The sequence below is a fragment of the Cynocephalus volans genome, chromosome Y, assembly GCF_027409185.1.
Source record: "Cynocephalus volans isolate mCynVol1 chromosome Y, mCynVol1.pri, whole genome shotgun sequence".
Taxonomy (NCBI): domain Eukaryota; kingdom Metazoa; phylum Chordata; class Mammalia; order Dermoptera; family Cynocephalidae; genus Cynocephalus; species Cynocephalus volans.
Window position 1 is genome coordinate 4,376,273 of NC_084479.1, and position 21,673 is coordinate 4,397,945.

At 53.1% G+C, this 21,673-nt stretch overlaps 1 pseudogene; it reads right to left on the minus strand.

Annotated features, from left to right (window-relative positions):
• Window positions 1–16,484: 16,484 nt before the first annotated feature.
• LOC134368960 (F-box-like/WD repeat-containing protein TBL1X) overlaps window positions 16,485–21,673 on the minus strand; it is a 43,315-nt pseudogene continuing 38,126 nt past the window's right edge.

Sequence of the window (21,673 nt, forward strand, 5' to 3'; positions counted from 1 at the left end):
GCGGAGACGGAGGGGACACGTTATCACCTGCGCACGCGGGCGTTTAGCACAGGTCCCTCCAACACGGGCCACACCTCACAGGAGCTGTCTCTCTCTCCCCGCTTCTAGGTCCAGATCGGTGAGCTTCTCCTCCTGAAATGCAACTCAGATGCGGTGAAAACAAAGCCATCGTCACAAAACAAACAACTTTTGGTGCTGTTATTACGAAAGCAAATTGATACCCACGTTCCTATGTTTCTGCATTTGTTTAAAGATATAAAGGGTAAATACTTTTGAGGAATATTTATCAAGTTTTCTAAGATGCTCTTACATTGAAAAACTTCTCTTGTTACCAACAAATGCAGATAGCCAGGTTTGGAAAAACAGAGAATAGAGTGAATAAATATTTATAAAATTTTTAATCCAACAGGAATTAAAACACAGTCACATCTACACATTCGACCACACTGCTGAGAGCTGCAAATTTCAGTTATTTTCAAATTTAAAATAAAGTACCTATCACAAACCTGCTATCTGCCTTTCTTTTTCTCTACAGGGCTGGTACCACACTGTCCTTCTCGTGTGTGCTGACTAAAGGGTCATTTAGGTTCCTAATGGGTAACACGTGACACAAAAGGACCCCCCCGATTCACCAATACATGATTATAGCAAGCGGCGCTGTATCGTAGTAATTAAAGTGGCTTTTAGGACAATTACGTGAAATAAGAGAATCACGGCCTTTGTGTTATTCTGTTCAACCACTCGGCTGATACAGGGATTCTTTCCAGGCTTTTCTAAGAAACAAGCTTGGTTGGGCTGAGCACTTTCCACAAGCTGCTCGCTCCTGGCGCGGCCGGCTGGCTCCCGCTGCCCCAGAGGCAGGTGGCAGGGGTTCTCCCCTGACAGGAGGTGTGTGCCCGCCTGTCACTACCCTCTCTCTGCAGCTACGCAGAATAACCCGCTGCTGCCTCCTGGTACCCAAACATTCCCCTTAACTCTCCTCTCTTGTAGGCTAAGGGGACATCCACATTTCATGGGTCCAGATCCTGGTCTTCAGACCCCTAAGTAGCTCGGCATTGGGTCTCAGAATCTCTTTAGCTTGTTCTTCTAAAAGTTCTTCCTGTAATAACGAGAGTGGAACGTTCTACTCTTAATGGGGTCTGGCGAGCATCAGGGCACAATAATGCTCTTGAATGAAGCCTAAAGCCACGTGGTTTGGGGGAGGCCACCTTTGTCACTTATAACCCCTCTTCCCAATTCTGGCGGTGACTGGCTGGCCACTCCACTCCCGCCCAAGCTGGTGTCTTAGGGGACCCACTATATAAACTGTCAGGTCAAGTCTGGCTGTGGCTGGGGGAACCTTTAGCCCTGCTTGAAATTCCTGCCCCTGGAAGCCCTGAGTTGAACGAATAAACCAAGCCCAAGGTCCGAGGCGATTCTTTCCATTTCCTTTCTCTGCTGTCAGGAAAACCTTCAGCAAAGCCAAGTGCCTGAAGCCCTCTCAACACGTGCCTTCTCCCAGCCTCACTTCAAAGTTCTATCTCGGCCCCTTCAAAAGGGAGCTGCGACGTTCAGTGCTCCAGCAAAACGTCCTGTTCTCTCTGCGTATGAGGAAGTTCTGCTGCTGTGCTGCTGACTCAGTGACAGCGGGCCAGGCTGCGTTCAGGAGCCGAGGCTGGGCTGTGCAGGGGTGGTGTTTTACCTCGCCAGCATGATGTTGGAGTTGGGGATGCTGGTGGGCGGCCCGGTGGGACTCCAGTTGAGGGTGTATATCTCTTTGCTGTGAGCTTTCAGGTCGTGCACACACGTGTCCTGCTTCATGCTCCAGATCTAGAAAACACAGTGGTAACAGTATGAGCAAGCTATGTCCCTCCAGTGAGCCAAGAGAGTGCTGGCTGTGAACCGTACACAAGCCATTGGAGTGTCCCACTGGAAAAACTGCAGGTCATTGCCCAGGAAGGGCTGGGACTCCTAGCAGGACCCTTGACTGGTACATCAGAGTTCACTGGGCGAGAGCTAATCTGACAGTCAGTAATGGGACAAATTACGGAGGAAGGAAGAGGACTCAATATAGATAACCCCCAAAGGAACAGGGAATGTGAGACTTGCGTTGAGTACTGGGGGCTGTTTAGGGTTAAACAGCTCATCCCTGCAGATGCCAACTTTACCTTTAATGTCATGTCCTCAGAGCGGGATGCTAGCCACGTTCCAGAGGGATCCCATTTGATAGCATTGAACTCATTCTCAAAGATAGAACGGGTTTGGAAAAGAAATCAAGGCCTGAGATCAGACCCAGTGGCTGTCCACCAGGGGACAGTAGCGCTCTGTCATCATGGTGGCCGTCCACCAGTGGGCAGTAGCACTTGTCACCCTCCCGTCCACCATGGGGCAACAGGGCTCTGTCATCCGGCCGACCATCCACCAGGGGCAATAGTGCTCTGTAATCCCAGCAGCTGTCCACAATTGGGCAGCAGCACTTTCTCATCCTGCTTACCGTCCAGCGTGGGGCAGAAGCGCTCTGTCATCCGGCCGACCATCCACCAGGGGGCAATAGTGCTCTGTCATCCCAGCCGCTGTCCACCAGGGGTAATAGTGCTCTGTCATCCCAGCTGCTGCCCACCAGGGGCAATAGTGCTCTGTAACCCCCCTGGCTGTCCTCAAGGGAGCAGTAGCACTCTCTCATCCTGCCTACTGTCCACCCGGGGTCAGTAGTGCTCTGTCATCCCAGTGACTGTCCACAAAGGGGCAGTAGCACCCTCTCTTCCTGCCTACCATCCACCAGGGGGCAGTAGTGCTCTGTCATCCTGCCATCCACCAGGGGGCCATAGTGCTCTGTCATCCCAGTGGCTGTCCACAAGGGGGTTGTAGCACCCTGTCATCCCAGCAGCTGTACACAAGTGGGCAGTAGCACTCTCTCATCCTGCCTACCGTCCGCCAGAGACTGCTGGTGGGGGCATTAGCGTTCCGTCATCCTGCTGGCCATCCTCCAGGGGGAGCAAGATTCTGTCATCCTGCTGACCAGCCACCTGACTGGGACTTTCCCCGAAAGCAAAGCACAGAGCCTGGGAGGCCATGCGTTTTGCTTTCTCTCACTTTGCCTTTTTCATTTCTATAAAAGCACAGCCATATACCACAAATGAGCAGCCACCCTCATCAATATTTCTTGAAGGGAAAAACTTCCATACTAGGAAGGAAGCAAATGAAGAATTCACATACAATATAGGCAGCAAATAAAAACACCAAAACCACAGCTCTTTTTAAAACTGGACATGGAAATCACTTCCCTGTGCATTTTTAATGCAACAGCTACTCCTTCTATCTAAATCTGCTACATTTTTCTGGCGAGTGGCAGTGGACGGGGGTCAATGCAGACAAACGAAGCCCCTCAGCCACGGTGGGGTTCCACGGGGAACAGGAGGCCCGTGTGCCCCAAGCGCACGAGCACACGCCAGAGCCCAGAGGGTGGCTCTGTGAGAACACACAGGAGAAACAAAACCCACCCAAGGGGCTTGCGCTCCAGTGCGAACAGCCTGGAAATACAAAGGGCAGGGGAGTGAGCAAAGGGCAGCTCAGCATGCTGGGTGCACAAAGGAACAGGACTGTTCCTGAGGGCCACCAGGGCCCCGAGACCCCGAGGCTAAGCCCTGGGGGACAAAGGCAAATGGTACTCGGCAGGCAAGGGAGAGGGGGACACACAGGGAACACGGTTCTACAAAGGAACAGCCTGTGGCAGAGGAACACTGTGCCGTACATGGAGACCAAGGAGAAGGTGCACCCACAAGGGTCTTTTCCTTAGGGTGACTGTAGGGCCCCATCTGCTCAGGACAATCCCACAATATTATGCCTGCTGTCCAGCCCAACAATTAACTAACTTCACACTCATAATTCATTTTCTAAATAATTTCACACTCCTAAGATCTCTGGTTTGGAGGACAAATTATACGGTCACACTACTCTTTAAGGAAACTGAGTTCTCAAGGGTGTGAAGAAAAGAAGTGACAGGGCCACCTCAGTGTTCCACATGGCACGGATGGCCTGGGGAAAGGGAGGAAGAAAGCCTGGAGGCCAGGGAGTACAAACTGGTCTTTGAACATCCTTTGCCGTAGCAGCTGTAGTGTCCCAATTGTCAGGGGAAAGAAAACACCAGCGCGAGGAGAGGACGTTTCCCCTTCTGGTTTATCACAGCATTTTGCTCCTTTGTTTTGTCTTTTGTTTTTGTTTTTTTGGCACAGCTTCCTCTTCTCTTGTTTTCCGTTCTGCCATCAGAGCCTCCTCCGGATGGAAACCACACCGTGCACGTCTAGCTTCCTGTTTCCTGGGCTGAATGTCCTGGGTGGAGACCACTCTTCCCCCTCTGATATGACTGTGTGCATGCTTTTGATTTTGCTTGTTGGTTTTGGAACTTCTTGATGAAGATTACGAAAACATATAGACTCCTGTGGCCAGGGACGAGTTGATTTCCAAGTACACTCGAACGCAAGTCAAGTTCGTACAGTTTTGGAGCTGACAGAATGGTGTCTGGAGAGGGCCACGACCCCACACGTTCTCTGCTGGTCCACGAGAACTCTTAAGTTTTTCTAGAATATTTTGTGTTTACTTCTGCAGATCTAAAACACACCCCTGGAAGGAAACACAGAGGCGCCTGTTATCTCGAGAGATGACACAAACGTGCCTTTAGAGCAGGGGTCGGTAGATGGTGGCCAACCACCGATTTTTGTGAGCAAAGTTTCATTGGAACACAGTCATGAAGGTCAGAGAAGCTCCGAGAACAGGCTAGTGCCTGCACACCTGACCAACCCAACTCAAGCAAACAGCACTGGGGGAAACACCAGGGCAAGGACTAAGGTCCACGTGGCAGAGTGACGGTGGCAGCAGCAGGAACCACAGCCAGATGCCTACGTGGCGAGGTAGGTGGCAGCTTAGGCCTAAGTGCAAGGCCTCCAAGAACATTTGGGGAGCCTGGCCTTCGAGGTCAATGCCGTGCTGTGCATGGGAGGAGGTTGTGCTGCATCTCTGGGTTCCACCCAGGAGATGCCAGGGGCCCCCCCAACCCCAAGCAGTGACAGCCCAACAGGCCTCCAGGTATTGCCTAATGTCCTCAGAGGGGCAGAGCACCCCAATTTCATCCAGGAAATGATGACCAGAAGGACATTCTGCAAGGGCTGAAGCGAGGGCCACTCTCAGATGTGAGGCCACCCCAAGCGGTCCCCGCGCACCAGCTGAGCCCTGCCGAGTGCCACCCCGGCTTGTCCCGACCCCACGCTTGCCCCTGCCAACTCGAGCACTGCTTACGGAGCCATCGGAGGTGCTGGCGCCCACTTTGACCCCGCGAGCGTTCCAGCACACCTCGAGGATGCCATCGGTGCCTCAGTAGCTGTGGACGAGACTGCCACTCTGCGGAGAAAGCACAGTGACCAGCGCTTACCACACGGGGTGCAGCCCTTCTGCCCGCCCAGGTGCTGCACGGGTCTCGGGGACAGCGGGGAGCGGCTCATAAAGGGGAAAAGAAGGTGGTGGCTCCTCCAAGGAGGGACGTCTCCAAGATGTCTTGCTTGGAGCTGTGAGCCCCGAGGACAGCAGAAGCAGACACCTTTCCCGGGGAGGGAGTGGCCCTGGGTGTCTGTCGCGGGCAAGGGCACAGCCAGGCGGAGCCGGACAGACAGCCCAGGACTGGGCTCTCCATGGGGGGCGGCAGCTCATTCCTGAGCGCCAGTTCCCCGCTGGCTCTTCTGAGCCCAGGTCACTGCAAACACAGCTACTCGGGCATTACTTTGCAAAGGACTCAACCCCGAGGGTCAAGAGATGACCTGAGTATTCCGGCCATGGACACACTTGTCAAAGGAGCCGCTGGCCAAGTACTTCCCGTCGGGGCTAAAAGCGACACTGTAGACAGGTTCCTGGTGTTTGGTCAGCGTGTGGATACACGCCCCTCGCTCCACATCCCACAGCCGGACCGTGCAGTCAAACGAAGCACTGCGGAGACGGAGGGGACACGTTATCACCTGCGCACGCGGGCGTTTAGCACAGGTCCCTCCAACACGGGCCACACCTCACAGGAGCTGTCTCTCTCTCCCCGCTTCTAGGTCCAGATCGGTGAGCTTCTCCTCCTGAAATGCAACTCAGATGCGGTGAAAACAAAGCCATCGTCACAAAACAAACAACTTTTGGTGCTGTTATTACGAAAGCAAATTGATACCCACGTTCCTATGTTTCTGCATTTGTTTAAAGATATAAAGGGTAAATACTTTTGAGGAATATTTATCAAGTTTTCTAAGATGCTCTTACATTGAAAAACTTCTCTTGTTACCAACAAATGCAGATAGCCAGGTTTGGAAAAACAGAGAATAGAGTGAATAAATATTTATAAAATTTTTAATCCAACAGGAATTAAAACACAGTCACATCTACACATTCGACCACACTGCTGAGAGCTGCAAATTTCAGTTATTTTCAAATTTAAAATAAAGTACCTATCACAAACCTGCTATCTGCCTTTCTTTTTCTCTACAGGGCTGGTACCACACTGTCCTTCTCGTGTGTGCTGACTAAAGGGTCATTTAGGTTCCTAATGGGTAACACGTGACACAAAAGGACCCCCCCGATTCACCAATACATGATTATAGCAAGCGGCGCTGTATCGTAGTAATTAAAGTGGCTTTTAGGACAATTACGTGAAATAAGAGAATCACGGCCTTTGTGTTATTCTGTTCAACCACTCGGCTGATACAGGGATTCTTTCCAGGCTTTTCTAAGAAACAAGCTTGGTTGGGCTGAGCACTTTCCACAAGCTGCTCGCTCCTGGCGCGGCCGGCTGGCTCCCGCTGCCCCAGAGGCAGGTGGCAGGGGTTCTCCCCTGACAGGAGGTGTGTGCCCGCCTGTCACTACCCTCTCTCTGCAGCTACGCAGAATAACCCGCTGCTGCCTCCTGGTACCCAAACATTCCCCTTAACTCTCCTCTCTTGTAGGCTAAGGGGACATCCACATTTCATGGGTCCAGATCCTGGTCTTCAGACCCCTAAGTAGCTCGGCATTGGGTCTCAGAATCTCTTTAGCTTGTTCTTCTAAAAGTTCTTCCTGTAATAACGAGAGTGGAACGTTCTACTCTTAATGGGGTCTGGCGAGCATCAGGGCACAACAATGCTCTTGAATGAAGCCTAAAGCCACGTGGTTTGGGGGAGGCCACCTTTGTCACTTATAACCCCTCTTCCCAATTCTGGCGGTGACTGGCTGGCCACTCCACTCCCGCCCAAGCTGGTGTCTTAGGGGACCCACTATATAAACTGTCAGGTCAAGTCTGGCTGTGGCTGGGGGAACCTTTAGCCCTGCTTGAAATTCCTGCCCCTGGAAGCCCTGAGTTGAACGAATAAACCAAGCCCAAGGTCCGAGGTGAACTCTTTCCATTTCCTTTCTCTGCTGTCAGGAAAACCTTCAGCAAAGCCAAGTGCCTGAAGCCCTCTCAACACGTGCCTTCTCCCAGCCTCACTTCAAAGTTCTATCTCGGCCCCTTCAAAAGGGAGCTGCGACGTTCAGTGCTCCAGCAAAACGTCCTGTTCTCTCTGCATATGAGGAAGTTCTGCTGCTGTGCTGCTGACTCAGTGACAGCGGGCCAGGCTGCGTTCAGGAGCCGAGGCTGGGCTGTGCAGGGGTGGTGTTTTACCTCGCCAGCATGATGTTGGAGTTGGGGATGCTGGTGGGCGGCCCGGTGGGACTCCAGTTGAGGGTGTATATCTCTTTGCTGTGAGCTTTCAGGTCGTGCACACACGTGTCCTGCTTCATGCTCCAGATCTAGAAAACACAGTGGTAACAATATGAGCAAGCTATGTCCCTCCAGTGAGCCAAGAGAGTGCTGGCTGCGAACCGTACACAAGCCATTGGAGTGTCCCACTGGAAAAACTGCAGGTCATTGCCCAGGAAGGGCTGGGACTCCTAGCAGGACCCTTGACTGGGACATCAGAGTTCACTGGGCGAGAGCTAATCTGACAGTCAGTAATGGGACAAATTACGGAGGAAGGAAGAGGACTCAATACAGATAACCCCCAAAGGAACAGGGAATGTGAGACTTGCGTTGAGTACTGGGGGCTGTTTAGGGTTAAACAGCTCATCCCTGCAGATGCCAACCTTACCTTTAATGTCATGTCCTCAGAGCGGGATGCTAGCCACGTTCCAGAGGGATCCCATTTGATAGCATTGACCTCATTCTGAAAGATAGAACGGGTTTGGAAAAGAAATCAAGGCCTGAGATCAGACCCAGTGGCTGTCCACCAGGGGACAGTAGCGCTCTGTCATCATGGTGGCCGTCCACCAGGGGGCAGTAGCACTCTGTCACCCTGCCGTCCACCAGGGGGCAACAGGGCTCTGTCATCCGGCCGACCATCCACCAGGGGCAATAGTGCTCTGTAATCCCAGCAGCTGTCCACAAGTGGGCAGCAGCGCTTTCTCATCCTGCTTACCGTCCAGCAGGGGGCAGAAGCGCTCTGTCATCCAGCCGACCATCCACCAGGGGGCAATAGTGCTCTGTCATCCCAGCCGCTGTCCACCCGGGGGCAATAGTGCTCTGTCATCCGGCCGACCATCCACCAGGGGCAATAGTGCTCTGTAACCCCCCTGGCTGTCCTCAAGGGAGCAGTAGCACTCTCTCATCCTGCCTACTGTCCACCAGGGGTCAGTAGTGCTCTGTCATCCCAGTGACTGTCCACAAGGGGGCAGTAGCACCCTCTCTTCCTGCCTACCATCCACCAGGGGGCAGTAGTGCTCTGTCATCCTGCCATCCACCAGGGGGCCATAGTGCTCTATCATCCCAGTGGCTGTCCACAAGGGGGTTGTAGCACCCTGTCATCCCAGCAGCTGTACACAAGTGGGCAGTAGCACTCTCTCATCCTGCCTACCGTCCGCCAGAGACTGCTGGTGGGGGCATTAGCGTTCTGTCATCCTGCTGGCCATCCTCCAGGGGGAGCAAGATTCTGTCATCCTGCTGACCGGCCACCTGACTGGGACTTTCCCCGAAAGCAAAGCACAGAGCCTGGGAGGCCATGCGTTTTGCTTTCTCTCACTTTGCCTTTTTCATTTCTATAAAAGCACAGCCATATACCACAAATGAGCAGCCACCCTCATCAATATTTCTTGAAGGGAAAAACTTCCATACTAGGAAGGAAGCAAATGAAGAATTCACATACAATATAGGCAGCAAATAAAAACACCAAAACCACAGCTCTTTTTAAAACTGGACATGGAAATCACTTCCCTGTGCATTTTTAATGCAACAGCTACTCCTTCTATCTAAATCTGCTACATTTTTCTGGCGAGTGGCAGTGGACGGGGGTCAATGCAGACAAACGAAGCCCCTCAGCCACGGTGGGGTTCCACGGGGAACAGGAGGCCCGTGTGCCCCAAGCGCACGAGCACACGCCAGAGCCCAGAGGGTGGCTCTGTGAGAACACACAGGAGAAACAAAACCCACCCAAGGGGCTTGCGCTCCAGTGCGAACAGCCTGGAAATACAAAGAGCAGGGGAGTTCTACCAGGCAGCTCAGCATGCTGGGTGCACAAAGGAACAGGACTGTTCCTGAGGGCCACCAGGGCCCCGAGACCCCGAGGCTAAGCCCTGGGGGACAAAGGCAGATGGTACTCGGCAGGCAAGGGAGAGGGGGACACACAGGGAACACGGTTCTACAAAGGAACAGCCTGTGGCAGAGGAACACTGTGCCGTACATGGAGACCAAGGAGAAGGTGCACCCACAAGGGTCTTTTCCTTAGGGTGACTGTAGGGCCCCATCTGCTCAGGACAATCCCACAATATTATGCCTGCTGTCCAGCCCAACAATTAACTAACTTCACACTCATAATTCATTTTCTAAATAATTTCACACTCCTAAGATCTCTGGTTTGGAGGACAAATTATACGGTCACACTACTCTTTAAGGAAACTGAGTTCTCAAGGGTGTGAAGAAAAGAAGTGACAGGGCCACCTCAGTGTTCCACATGGCACGGATGGCCTGGGGAAAGGGAGGAAGAAAGCCTGGAGGCCAGGGAGTACAAACTGGTCTTTGAACATCCTTTGCCGTAGCAGCTGTAGTGTCCCAATTGTCAGGGGAAAGAAAACACCAGCGCGAGGAGAGGACGTTTCCCCTTCTGGTTTATCACAGCATTTTGCTCCTTTGTTTTGTCTTTTGTTTTTGTTTTTTTGGCACAGCTTCCTCTTCTCTTGTTTTCCGTTCTGCCATCAGAGCCTCCTCCGGATGGAAACCACACCGTGCACGTCTAGCTTCCTGTTTCCTGGGCTGAATGTCCTGGGTGGAGACCACTCTTCCCCCTCTGATATGACTGTGTGCATGCTTTTGATTTTGCTTGTTGGTTTTGGAACTTCTTGATGAAGATTACGAAAACATATAGACTCCTGTGGCCAGGGACGAGTTGATTTCCAAGTACACTCGAACGCAAGTCAAGTTCGTACAGTTTTGGAGCTGACAGAATGGTGTCTGGAGAGGGCCACGACCCCACACGTTCTCTGCTGGTCCACGAGAACTCTTAAGTTTTTCTAGAATATTTTGTGTTTACTTCTGCAGATCTAAAACACACCCCTGGAAGGAAACACAGAGGCGCCTGTTATCTCGAGAGATGACACAAACGTGCCTTTAGAGCAGGGGTCGGTAGATGGTGGCCAACCACCGATTTTTGTGAGCAAAGTTTCATTGGAACACAGTCATGAAGGTCAGAGAAGCTCCGAGAACAGGCTAGTGCCTGCACACCTGACCAACCAAACTCAAGCAAACAGCACTGGGGGAAACACCAGGGCAAGGACTAAGGTCCACGTGGCAGAGTGACGGTGGCAGCAGCAGGAACCACAGCCAGATGCCTACGTGGCGAGGTAGGTGGCAGCTTAGGCCTAAGTGCAAGGCCTCCAAGAACATTTGGGGAGCCTGGCCTTCGAGGTCAATGCCGTGCTGTGCATGGGAGGAGGTTGTGCTGCATCTCTGGGTTCCACCCAGGAGATGCCAGGGGCCCCCCCAACCCCAAGCAGTGACAGCCCAACAGGCCTCCAGGTATTGCCTAATGTCCTCAGAGGGGCAGAGCACCCCAATTTCATCCAGGAAATGATGACCAGAAGGACATTCTGCAAGGGCTGAAGCGAGGGCCACTCTCAGATGTGAGGCCACCCCAAGCGGTCCCCGCGCACCAGCTGAGCCCTGCCGAGTGCCACCCCGGCTTGTCCCGACCCCACGCTTGCCCCTGCCAACTCGAGCACTGCTTACGGAGCCATCGGAGGTGCTGGCGCCCACTTTGACCCCGCGAGCGTTCCAGCACACCTCGAGGATGCCATCGGTGCCTCAGTAGCTGTGGACGAGACTGCCACTCTGCGGAGAAAGCACAGTGACCAGCGCTTACCACACGGGGTGCAGCCCTTCTGCCCGCCCAGGTGCTGCACGGGTCTCGGGGACAGCGGGGAGCGGCTCATAAAGGGGAAAAGAAGGTGGTGGCTCCTCCAAGGAGGGACGTCTCCAAGATGTCTTGCTTGGAGCTGTGAGCCCCGAGGACAGCAGAAGCAGACACCTTTCCCGGGGAGGGAGTGGCCCTGGGTGTCTGTCGCGGGCAAGGGCACAGCCAGGCGGAGCCGGACAGACAGCCCAGGACTGGGCTCTCCATGGGGGGCGGCAGCTCATTCCTGAGCGCCAGTTCCCCGCTGGCTCTTCTGAGCCCAGGTCACTGCAAACACAGCTACTCGGGCATTACTTTGCAAAGGACTCAACCCCGAGGGTCAAGAGATGACCTGAGTATTCCGGCCATGGACACACTTGTCAAAGGAGCCGCTGGCCAAGTACTTCCCGTCGGGGCTAAAAGCGACACTGTAGACAGGTTCCTGGTGTTTGGTCAGCGTGTGGATACACGCCCCTCGCTCCACATCCCACAGCCGGACCGTGCAGTCAAACGAAGCACTGCGGAGACGGAGGGGACACGTTATCACCTGCGCACGCGGGCGTTTAGCACAGGTCCCTCCAACACGGGCCACACCTCACAGGAGCTGTCTCTCTCTCCCCGCTTCTAGGTCCAGATCGGTGAGCTTCTCCTCCTGAAATGCAACTCAGATGCGGTGAAAACAAAGCCATCGTCACAAAACAAACAACTTTTGGTGCTGTTATTACGAAAGCAAATTGATACCCACGTTCCTATGTTTCTGCATTTGTTTAAAGATATAAAGGGTAAATACTTTTGAGGAATATTTATCAAGTTTTCTAAGATGCTCTTACATTGAAAAACTTCTCTTGTTACCAACAAATGCAGATAGCCAGGTTTGGAAAAACAGAGAATAGAGTGAATAAATATTTATAAAATTTTTAATCCAACAGGAATTAAAACACAGTCACATCTACACATTCGACCACACTGCTGAGAGCTGCAAATTTCAGTTATTTTCAAATTTAAAATAAAGTACCTATCACAAACCTGCTATCTGCCTTTCTTTTTCTCTACAGGGCTGGTACCACACTGTCCTTCTCGTGTGTGCTGACTAAAGGGTCATTTAGGTTCCTAATGGGTAACACGTGACACAAAAGGACCCCCCCGATTCACCAATACATGATTATAGCAAGCGGCGCTGTATCGTAGTAATTAAAGTGGCTTTTAGGACAATTACGTGAAATAAGAGAATCACGGCCTTTGTGTTATTCTGTTCAACCACTCGGCTGATACAGGGATTCTTTCCAGGCTTTTCTAAGAAACAAGCTTGGTTGGGCTGAGCACTTTCCACAAGCTGCTCGCTCCTGGCGCGGCCGGCTGGCTCCCGCTGCCCCAGAGGCAGGTGGCAGGGGTTCTCCCCTGACAGGAGGTGTGTGCCCGCCTGTCACTACCCTCTCTCTGCAGCTACGCAGAATAACCCGCTGCTGCCTCCTGGTACCCAAACATTCCCCTTAACTCTCCTCTCTTGTAGGCTAAGGGGACATCCACATTTCATGGGTCCAGATCCTGGTCTTCAGACCCCTAAGTAGCTCGGCATTGGGTCTCAGAATCTCTTTAGCTTGTTCTTCTAAAAGTTCTTCCTGTAATAACGAGAGTGGAACGTTCTACTCTTAATGGGGTCTGGCGAGCATCAGGGCACAACAATGCTCTTGAATGAAGCCTAAAGCCACGTGGTTTGGGGGAGGCCACCTTTGTCACTTATAACCCCTCTTCCCAATTCTGGCGGTGACTGGCTGGCCACTCCACTCCCGCCCAAGCTGGTGTCTTAGGGGACCCACTATATAAACTGTCAGGTCAAGTCTGGCTGTGGCTGGGGGAACCTTTAGCCCTGCTTGAAATTCCTGCCCCTGGAAGCCCTGAGTTGAACGAATAAACCAAGCCCAAGGTCCGAGGTGAACTCTTTCCATTTCCTTTCTCTGCTGTCAGGAAAACCTTCAGCAAAGCCAAGTGCCTGAAGCCCTCTCAACACGTGCCTTCTCCCAGCCTCACTTCAAAGTTCTATCTCGGCCCCTTCAAAAGGGAGCTGCGACGTTCAGTGCTCCAGCAAAACGTCCTGTTCTCTCTGCATATGAGGAAGTTCTGCTGCTGTGCTGCTGACTCAGTGACAGCGGGCCAGGCTGCGTTCAGGAGCCGAGGCTGGGCTGTGCAGGGGTGGTGTTTTACCTCGCCAGCATGATGTTGGAGTTGGGGATGCTGGTGGGCGGCCCGGTGGGACTCCAGTTGAGGGTGTATATCTCTTTGCTGTGAGCTTTCAGGTCGTGCACACACGTGTCCTGCTTCATGCTCCAGATCTAGAAAACACAGTGGTAACAATATGAGCAAGCTATGTCCCTCCAGTGAGCCAAGAGAGTGCTGGCTGCGAACCGTACACAAGCCATTGGAGTGTCCCACTGGAAAAACTGCAGGTCATTGCCCAGGAAGGGCTGGGACTCCTAGCAGGACCCTTGACTGGGACATCAGAGTTCACTGGGCGAGAGCTAATCTGACAGTCAGTAATGGGACAAATTACGGAGGAAGGAAGAGGACTCAATACAGATAACCCCCAAAGGAACAGGGAATGTGAGACTTGCGTTGAGTACTGGGGGCTGTTTAGGGTTAAACAGCTCATCCCTGCAGATGCCAACCTTACCTTTAATGTCATGTCCTCAGAGCGGGATGCTAGCCACGTTCCAGAGGGATCCCATTTGATAGCATTGACCTCATTCTGAAAGATAGAACGGGTTTGGAAAAGAAATCAAGGCCTGAGATCAGACCCAGTGGCTGTCCACCAGGGGACAGTAGCGCTCTGTCATCATGGTGGCCGTCCACCAGGGGGCAGTAGCACTCTGTCACCCTGCCGTCCACCAGGGGGCAACAGGGCTCTGTCATCCGGCCGACCATCCACCAGGGGCAATAGTGCTCTGTAATCCCAGCAGCTGTCCACAAGTGGGCAGCAGCGCTTTCTCATCCTGCTTACCGTCCAGCAGGGGGCAGAAGCGCTCTGTCATCCAGCCGACCATCCACCAGGGGGCAATAGTGCTCTGTCATCCCAGCCGCTGTCCACCCGGGGGCAATAGTGCTCTGTCATCCGGCCGACCATCCACCAGGGGCAATAGTGCTCTGTAACCCCCCTGGCTGTCCTCAAGGGAGCAGTAGCACTCTCTCATCCTGCCTACTGTCCACCAGGGGTCAGTAGTGCTCTGTCATCCCAGTGACTGTCCACAAGGGGGCAGTAGCACCCTCTCTTCCTGCCTACCATCCACCAGGGGGCAGTAGTGCTCTGTCATCCTGCCATCCACCAGGGGGCCATAGTGCTCTGTCATCCCAGTGGCTGTCCACAAGGGGGTTGTAGCACCCTGTCATCCCAGCAGCTGTACACAAGTGGGCAGTAGCACTCTCTCATCCTGCCTACCGTCCGCCAGAGACTGCTGGTGGGGGCATTAGCGTTCTGTCATCCTGCTGGCCATCCTCCAGGGGGAGCAAGATTCTGTCATCCTGCTGACCGGCCACCTGACTGGGACTTTCCCCGAAAGCAAAGCACAGAGCCTGGGAGGCCATGCGTTTTGCTTTCTCTCACTTTGCCTTTTTCATTTCTATAAAAGCACAGCCATATACCACAAATGAGCAGCCACCCTCATCAATATTTCTTGAAGGGAAAAACTTCCATACTAGGAAGGAAGCAAATGAAGAATTCACATACAATATAGGCAGCAAATAAAAACACCAAAACCACAGCTCTTTTTAAAACTGGACATGGAAATCACTTCCCTGTGCATTTTTAATGCAACAGCTACTCCTTCTATCTAAATCTGCTACATTTTTCTGGCGAGTGGCAGTGGACGGGGGTCAATGCAGACAAACGAAGCCCCTCAGCCACGGTGGGGTTCCACGGGGAACAGGAGGCCCGTGTGCCCCAAGCGCACGAGCACACGCCAGAGCCCAGAGGGTGGCTCTGTGAGAACACACAGGAGAAACAAAACCCACCCAAGGGGCTTGCGCTCCAGTGCGAACAGCCTGGAAATACAAAGGGCAGGGGAGTTCTACCAGGCAGCTCAGCATGCTGGGTGCACAAAGGAACAGGACTGTTCCTGAGGGCCACCAGGGCCCCGAGACCCCGAGGCTAAGCCCTGGGGGACAAAGGCAGATGGTACTCGGCAGGCAAGGGAGAGGGGGACACACAGGGAACACGGTTCTACAAAGGAACAGCCTGTGGCAGAGGAACACTGTGCCGTACATGGAGACCAAGGAGAAGGTGCACCCACAAGGGTCTTTTCCTTAGGGTGACTGTAGGGCCCCATCTGCTCAGGACAATCCCACAATATTATGCCTGCTGTCCAGCCCAACAATTAACTAACTTCACACTCATAATTCATTTTCTAAATAATTTCACACTCCTAAGATCTCTGGTTTGGAGGACAAATTATACGGTCACACTACTCTTTAAGGAAACTGAGTTCTCAAGGGTGTGAAGAAAAGAAGTGACAGGGCCACCTCAGTGTTCCACATGGCACGGATGGCCTGGGGAAAGGGAGGAAGAAAGCCTGGAGGCCAGGGAGTACAAACTGGTCTTTGAACATCCTTTGCCGTAGCAGCTGTAGTGTCCCAATTGTCAGGGGAAAGAAAACACCAGCGCGAGGAGAGGACGTTTCCCCTTCTGGTTTATCACAGCATTTTGCTCCTTTGTTTTGTCTTTTGTTTTTGTTTTTTTGGCACAGCTTCCTCTTCTCTTGTTTTCCGTTCTGCCATCAGAGCCTCCTCCGGATGGAAACCACACCGTGCACGTCTAGCTTCCTGTTTCCTGGGCTGAATGTCCTGGGTGGAGACCACTCTTCCCCCTCTGATATGACTGTGTGCATGCTTTTGATTTTGCTTGTTGGTTTTGGAACTTCTTGATGAAGATTACGAAAACATATAGACTCCTGTGGCCAGGGACGAGTTGATTTCCAAGTACACTCGAACGCAAGTCAAGTTCGTACAGTTTTGGAGCTGACAGAATGGTGTCTGGAGAGGGCCACGACCCCACACGTTCTCTGCTGGTCCACGAGAACTCTTGAGTTTTTCTAGAATATTTTGTGTTTACTTCTGCAGATCTAAAACACACCCCTGGAAGGAAACACAGAGGCGCCTGTTATCTCGAGAGATGACACAAACGTGCCTTTAGAGCAGGGGTCGGTAGATGGTGGCCAACCACCGATTTTTGTGAGCAAAGTTTCATTGGAACACAGTCATGAAGGTCAGAGAAGCTCCGAGAACAGGCTAGTGCCTGCACACCTGACCAACCCAACTCAAGCAAACAGCACTGGGGGAAACACCAGGGCAAGGACTAAGGTCCACGTGGCAGAGTGACGGTGGCAGCAGCAGGAACCACAGCCAGATGCCTACGTGGCGAGGTAGGTGGCAGCTTAGGCCTAAGTGCAAGGCCTCCAAGAACATTTGGGGAGCCTGGCCTTCGAGGTCAATGCCGTGCTGTGCATGGGAGGAGGTTGTGCTGCATCTCTGGGTTCCACCCAGGAGATGCCAGGGGCCCCCCCAACCCCAAGCAGTGACAGCCCAACAGGCCTCCAGGTATTGCCTAATGTCCTCAGAGGGGCAGAGCACCCCAATTTCATCCAGGAAATGATGACCAGAAGGACATTCTGCAAGGGCTGAAGCGAGGGCCACTCTCAGATGTGAGGCCACCCCAAGCGGTCCCCGCGCACCAGCTGAGCCCTGCCGAGTGCCACCCCGGCTTGTCCCGACCCCACGCTTGCCCCTGCCAACTCGAGCACTGCTTACGGAGCCATCGGAGGTGCTGGCGCCCACTTTGACCCCGCGAGCGTTCCAGCACACCTCGAGGATGCCACCGGTGCCTCAGTAGCTGTGGACGAGACTGCCACTCTGCGGAGAAAGCACAGTGACCAGCGCTTACCACACGGGGTGCAGCCCTTCTGCCCGCCCAGGTGCTGCACGGGTCTCGGGGACAGCGGGGAGCGGCTCATAAAGGGGAAAAGAAGGTGGTGGCTCCTCCAAGGAGGGACGTCTCCAAGATGTCTTGCTTGGAGCTGTGAGCCCCGAGGACAGCAGAAGCAGACACCTTTCCCGGGGAGGGAGTGGCCCTGGGTGTCTGTCGCGGGCAAGGGCACAGCCAGGCGGAGCCGGACAGACAGCCCAGGACTGGGCTCTCCATGGGGGGCGGCAGCTCATTCCTGAGCGCCAGTTCCCCGCTGGCTCTTCTGAGCCCAGGTCACTGCAAACACAGCTACTCGGGCATTACTTTGCAAAGGACTCAACCCCGAGGGTCAAGAGATGACCTGAGTATTCCGGCCATGGACACACTTGTCAAAGGAGCCGCTGGCCAAGTACTTCCCGTCGGGGCTAAAAGCGACACTGTAGACAGGTTCCTGGTGTTTGGTCAGCGTGTGGATACACGCCCCTCGCTCCACATCCCACAGCCGGACCGTGCAGTCAAACGAAGCACTGCGGAGACGGAGGGGACACGTTATCACCTGCGCACGCGGGCGTTTAGCACAGGTCCCTCCAACACGGGCCACACCTCACAGGAGCTGTCTCTCTCTCCCCGCTTCTAGGTCCAGATCGGTGAGCTTCTCCTCCTGAAATGCAACTCAGATGCGGTGAAAACAAAGCCATCGTCACAAAACAAACAACTTTTGGTGCTGTTATTACGAAAGCAAATTGATACCCACGTTCCTATGTTTCTGCATTTGTTTAAAGATATAAAGGGTAAATACTTTTGAGGAATATTTATCAAGTTTTCTAAGATGCTCTTACATTGAAAAACTTCTCTTGTTACCAACAAATGCAGATAGCCAGGTTTGGAAAAACAGAGAATAGAGTGAATAAATATTTATAAAATTTTTAATCCAACAGGAATTAAAACACAGTCACATCTACACATTCGACCACACTGCTGAGAGCTGCAAATTTCAGTTATTTTCAAATTTAAAATAAAGTACCTATCACAAACCTGCTATCTGCCTTTCTTTTTCTCTACAGGGCTGGTACCACACTGTCCTTCTCGTGTGTGCTGACTAAAGGGTCATTTAGGTTCCTAATGGGTAACACGTGACACAAAAGGACCCCCCCGATTCACCAATACATGATTATAGCAAGCGGCGCTGTATCGTAGTAATTAAAGTGGCTTTTAGGACAATTACGTGAAATAAGAGAATCACGGCCTTTGTGTTATTCTGTTCAACCACTCGGCTGATACAGGGATTCTTTCCAGGCTTTTCTAAGAAACAAGCTTGGTTGGGCTGAGCACTTTCCACAAGCTGCTCGCTCCTGGCGCGGCCGGCTGGCTCCCGCTGCCCCAGAGGCAGGTGGCAGGGGTTCTCCCCTGACAGGAGGTGTGTGCCCGCCTGTCACTACCCTCTCTCTGCAGCTACGCAGAATAACCCGCTGCTGCCTCCTGGTACCCAAACATTCCCCTTAACTCTCCTCTCTTGTAGGCTAAGGGGACATCCACATTTCATGGGTCCAGATCCTGGTCTTCAGACCCCTAAGTAGCTCGGCATTGGGTCTCAGAATCTCTTTAGCTTGTTCTTCTAAAAGTTCTTCCTGTAATAACGAGAGTGGAACGTTCTACTCTTAATGGGGTCTGGCGAGCATCAGGGCACAACAATGCTCTTGAATGAAGCCTAAAGCCACGTGGTTTGGGGGAGGCCACCTTTGTCACTTATAACCCCTCTTCCCAATTCTGGCGGTGACTGGCTGGCCACTCCACTCCCGCCCAAGCTGGTGTCTTAGGGGACCCACTATATAAACTGTCAGGTCAAGTCTGGCTGTGGCTGGGGGAACCTTTAGCCCTGCTTGAAATTCCTGCCCCTGGAAGCCCTGAGTTGAACGAATAAACCAAGCCCAAGGTCCGAGGTGAACTCTTTCCATTTCCTTTCTCTGCTGTCAGGAAAACCTTCAGCAAAGCCAAGTGCCTGAAGCCCTCTCAACACGTGCCTTCTCCCAGCCTCACTTCAAAGTTCTATCTCGGCCCCTTCAAAAGGGAGCTGCGACGTTCAGTGCTCCAGCAAAACGTCCTGTTCTCTCTGCGTATGAGGAAGTTCTGCTGCTGTGCTGCTGACTCAGTGACAGCGGGCCAGGCTGCGTTCAGGAGCCGAGGCTGGGCTGTGCAGGGGTGGTGTTTTACCTCGCCAGCATGATGTTGGAGTTGGGGATGCTGGTGGGCGGCCCGGTGGGACTCCAGTTGAGGGTGTATATCTCTTTGCTGTGAGCTTTCAGGTCGTGCACACACGTGTCCTGCTTCATGCTCCAGATCTAGAAAACACAGTGGTAACAGTATGAGCAAGCTATGTCCCTCCAGTGAGCCAAGAGAGTGCTGGCTGTGAACCGTACACAAGCCATTGGAGTGTCCCACTGGAAAAACTGCAGGTCATTGCCCAGGAAGGGCTGGGACTCCTAGCAGGACCCTTGACTGGTACATCAGAGTTCACTGGGCGAGAGCTAATCTGACAGTCAGTAATGGGACAAATTACGGAGGAAGGAAGAGGACTCAATATAGATAACCCCCAAAGGAACAGGGAATGTGAGACTTGCGTTGAGTACTGGGGGCTGTTTAGGGTTAAACAGCTCATCCCTGCAGATGCCAACTTTACCTTTAATGTCATGTCCTCAGAGCGGGATGCTAGCCACGTTCCAGAGGGATCCCATTTGATAGCATTGAACTCATTCTCAAAGATAGAACGGGTTTGGAAAAGAAATCAAGGCCTGAGATCAGACCCAGTGGCTGTCCACCAGGGGACAGTAGCGCTCTGTCATCATGGTGGCCGTCCACCAGTGGGCAGTAGCACTTGTCACCCTCCCGTCCACCATGGGGCAACAGGGCTCTGTCATCCGGCCGACCATCCACCAGGGGCAATAGTGCTCTGTAATCCCAGCAGCTGTCCACAATTGGGCAGCAGCACTTTCTCATCCTGCTTACCGTCCAGCGTGGGGCAGAAGCGCTCTGTCATCCGGCCGACCATCCACCAGGGGGCAATAGTGCTCTGTCATCCCAGCCGCTGTCCACCAGGGGTAATAGTGCTCTGTCATCCCAGCTGCTGCCCACCAGGGGCAATAGTGCTCTGTAACCCCCCTGGCTGTCCTCAAGGGAGCAGTAGCACTCTCTCATCCTGCCTACTGTCCACCCGGGGTCAGTAGTGCTCTGTCATCCCAGTGACTGTCCACAAAGGGGCAGTAGCACCCTCTCTTCCTGCCTACCATCCACCAGGGGGCAGTAGTGCTCTGTCATCCTGCCATCCACCAGGGGGCCATAGTGCTCTGTCATCCCAGTGGCTGTCCACAAGGGGGTTGTAGCACCCTGTCATCCCAGCAGCTGTACACAAGTGGGCAGTAGCACTCTCTCATCCTGCCTACCGTCCGCCAGAGACTGCTGGTGGGGGCATTAGCGTTCCGTCATCCTGCTGGCCATCCTCCAGGGGGAGCAAGATTCTGTCATCCTGCTGACCAGCCACCTGACTGGGACTTTCCCCGAAAGCAAAGCACAGAGCCTGGGAGGCCATGCGTTTTGCTTTCTCTCACTTTGCCTTTTTCATTTCTATAAAAGCACAGCCATATACCACAAATGAGCAGCCACCCTCATCAATATTTCTTGAAGGGAAAAACTTCCATACTAGGAAGGAAGCAAATGAAGAATTCACATACAATATAGGCAGCAAATAAAAACACCAAAACCACAGCTCTTTTTAAAACTGGACATGGAAATCACTTCCCTGTGCATTTTTAATGCAACAGCTACTCCTTCTATCTAAATCTGCTACATTTTTCTGGCGAGTGGCAGTGGACGGGGGTCAATGCAGACAAACGAAGCCCCTCAGCCACGGTGGGGTTCCACGGGGAACAGGAGGCCCGTGTGCCCCAAGCGCACGAGCACACGCCAGAGCCCAGAGGGTGGCTCTGTGAGAACACACAGGAGAAACAAAACCCACCCAAGGGGCTTGCGCTCCAGTGCGAACAGCCTGGAAATACAAAGGGCAGGGGAGTTCTACCAGGCAGCTCAGCATGCTGGGTGCACAAAGGAACAGGACTGTTCCTGAGGGCCACCAGGGCCCCGAGACCCCGAGGCTAAGCCCTGGGGGACAAAGGCAGATGGTACTCGGCAGGCAAGGGAGAGGGGGACACACAGGGAACACGGTTCTACAAAGGAACAGCCTGTGGCAGAGGAACACTGTGCCGTACATGGAGACCAAGGAGAAGGTGCACCCACAAGGGTCTTTTCCTTAGGGTGACTGTAGGGCCCCATCTGCTCAGGACAA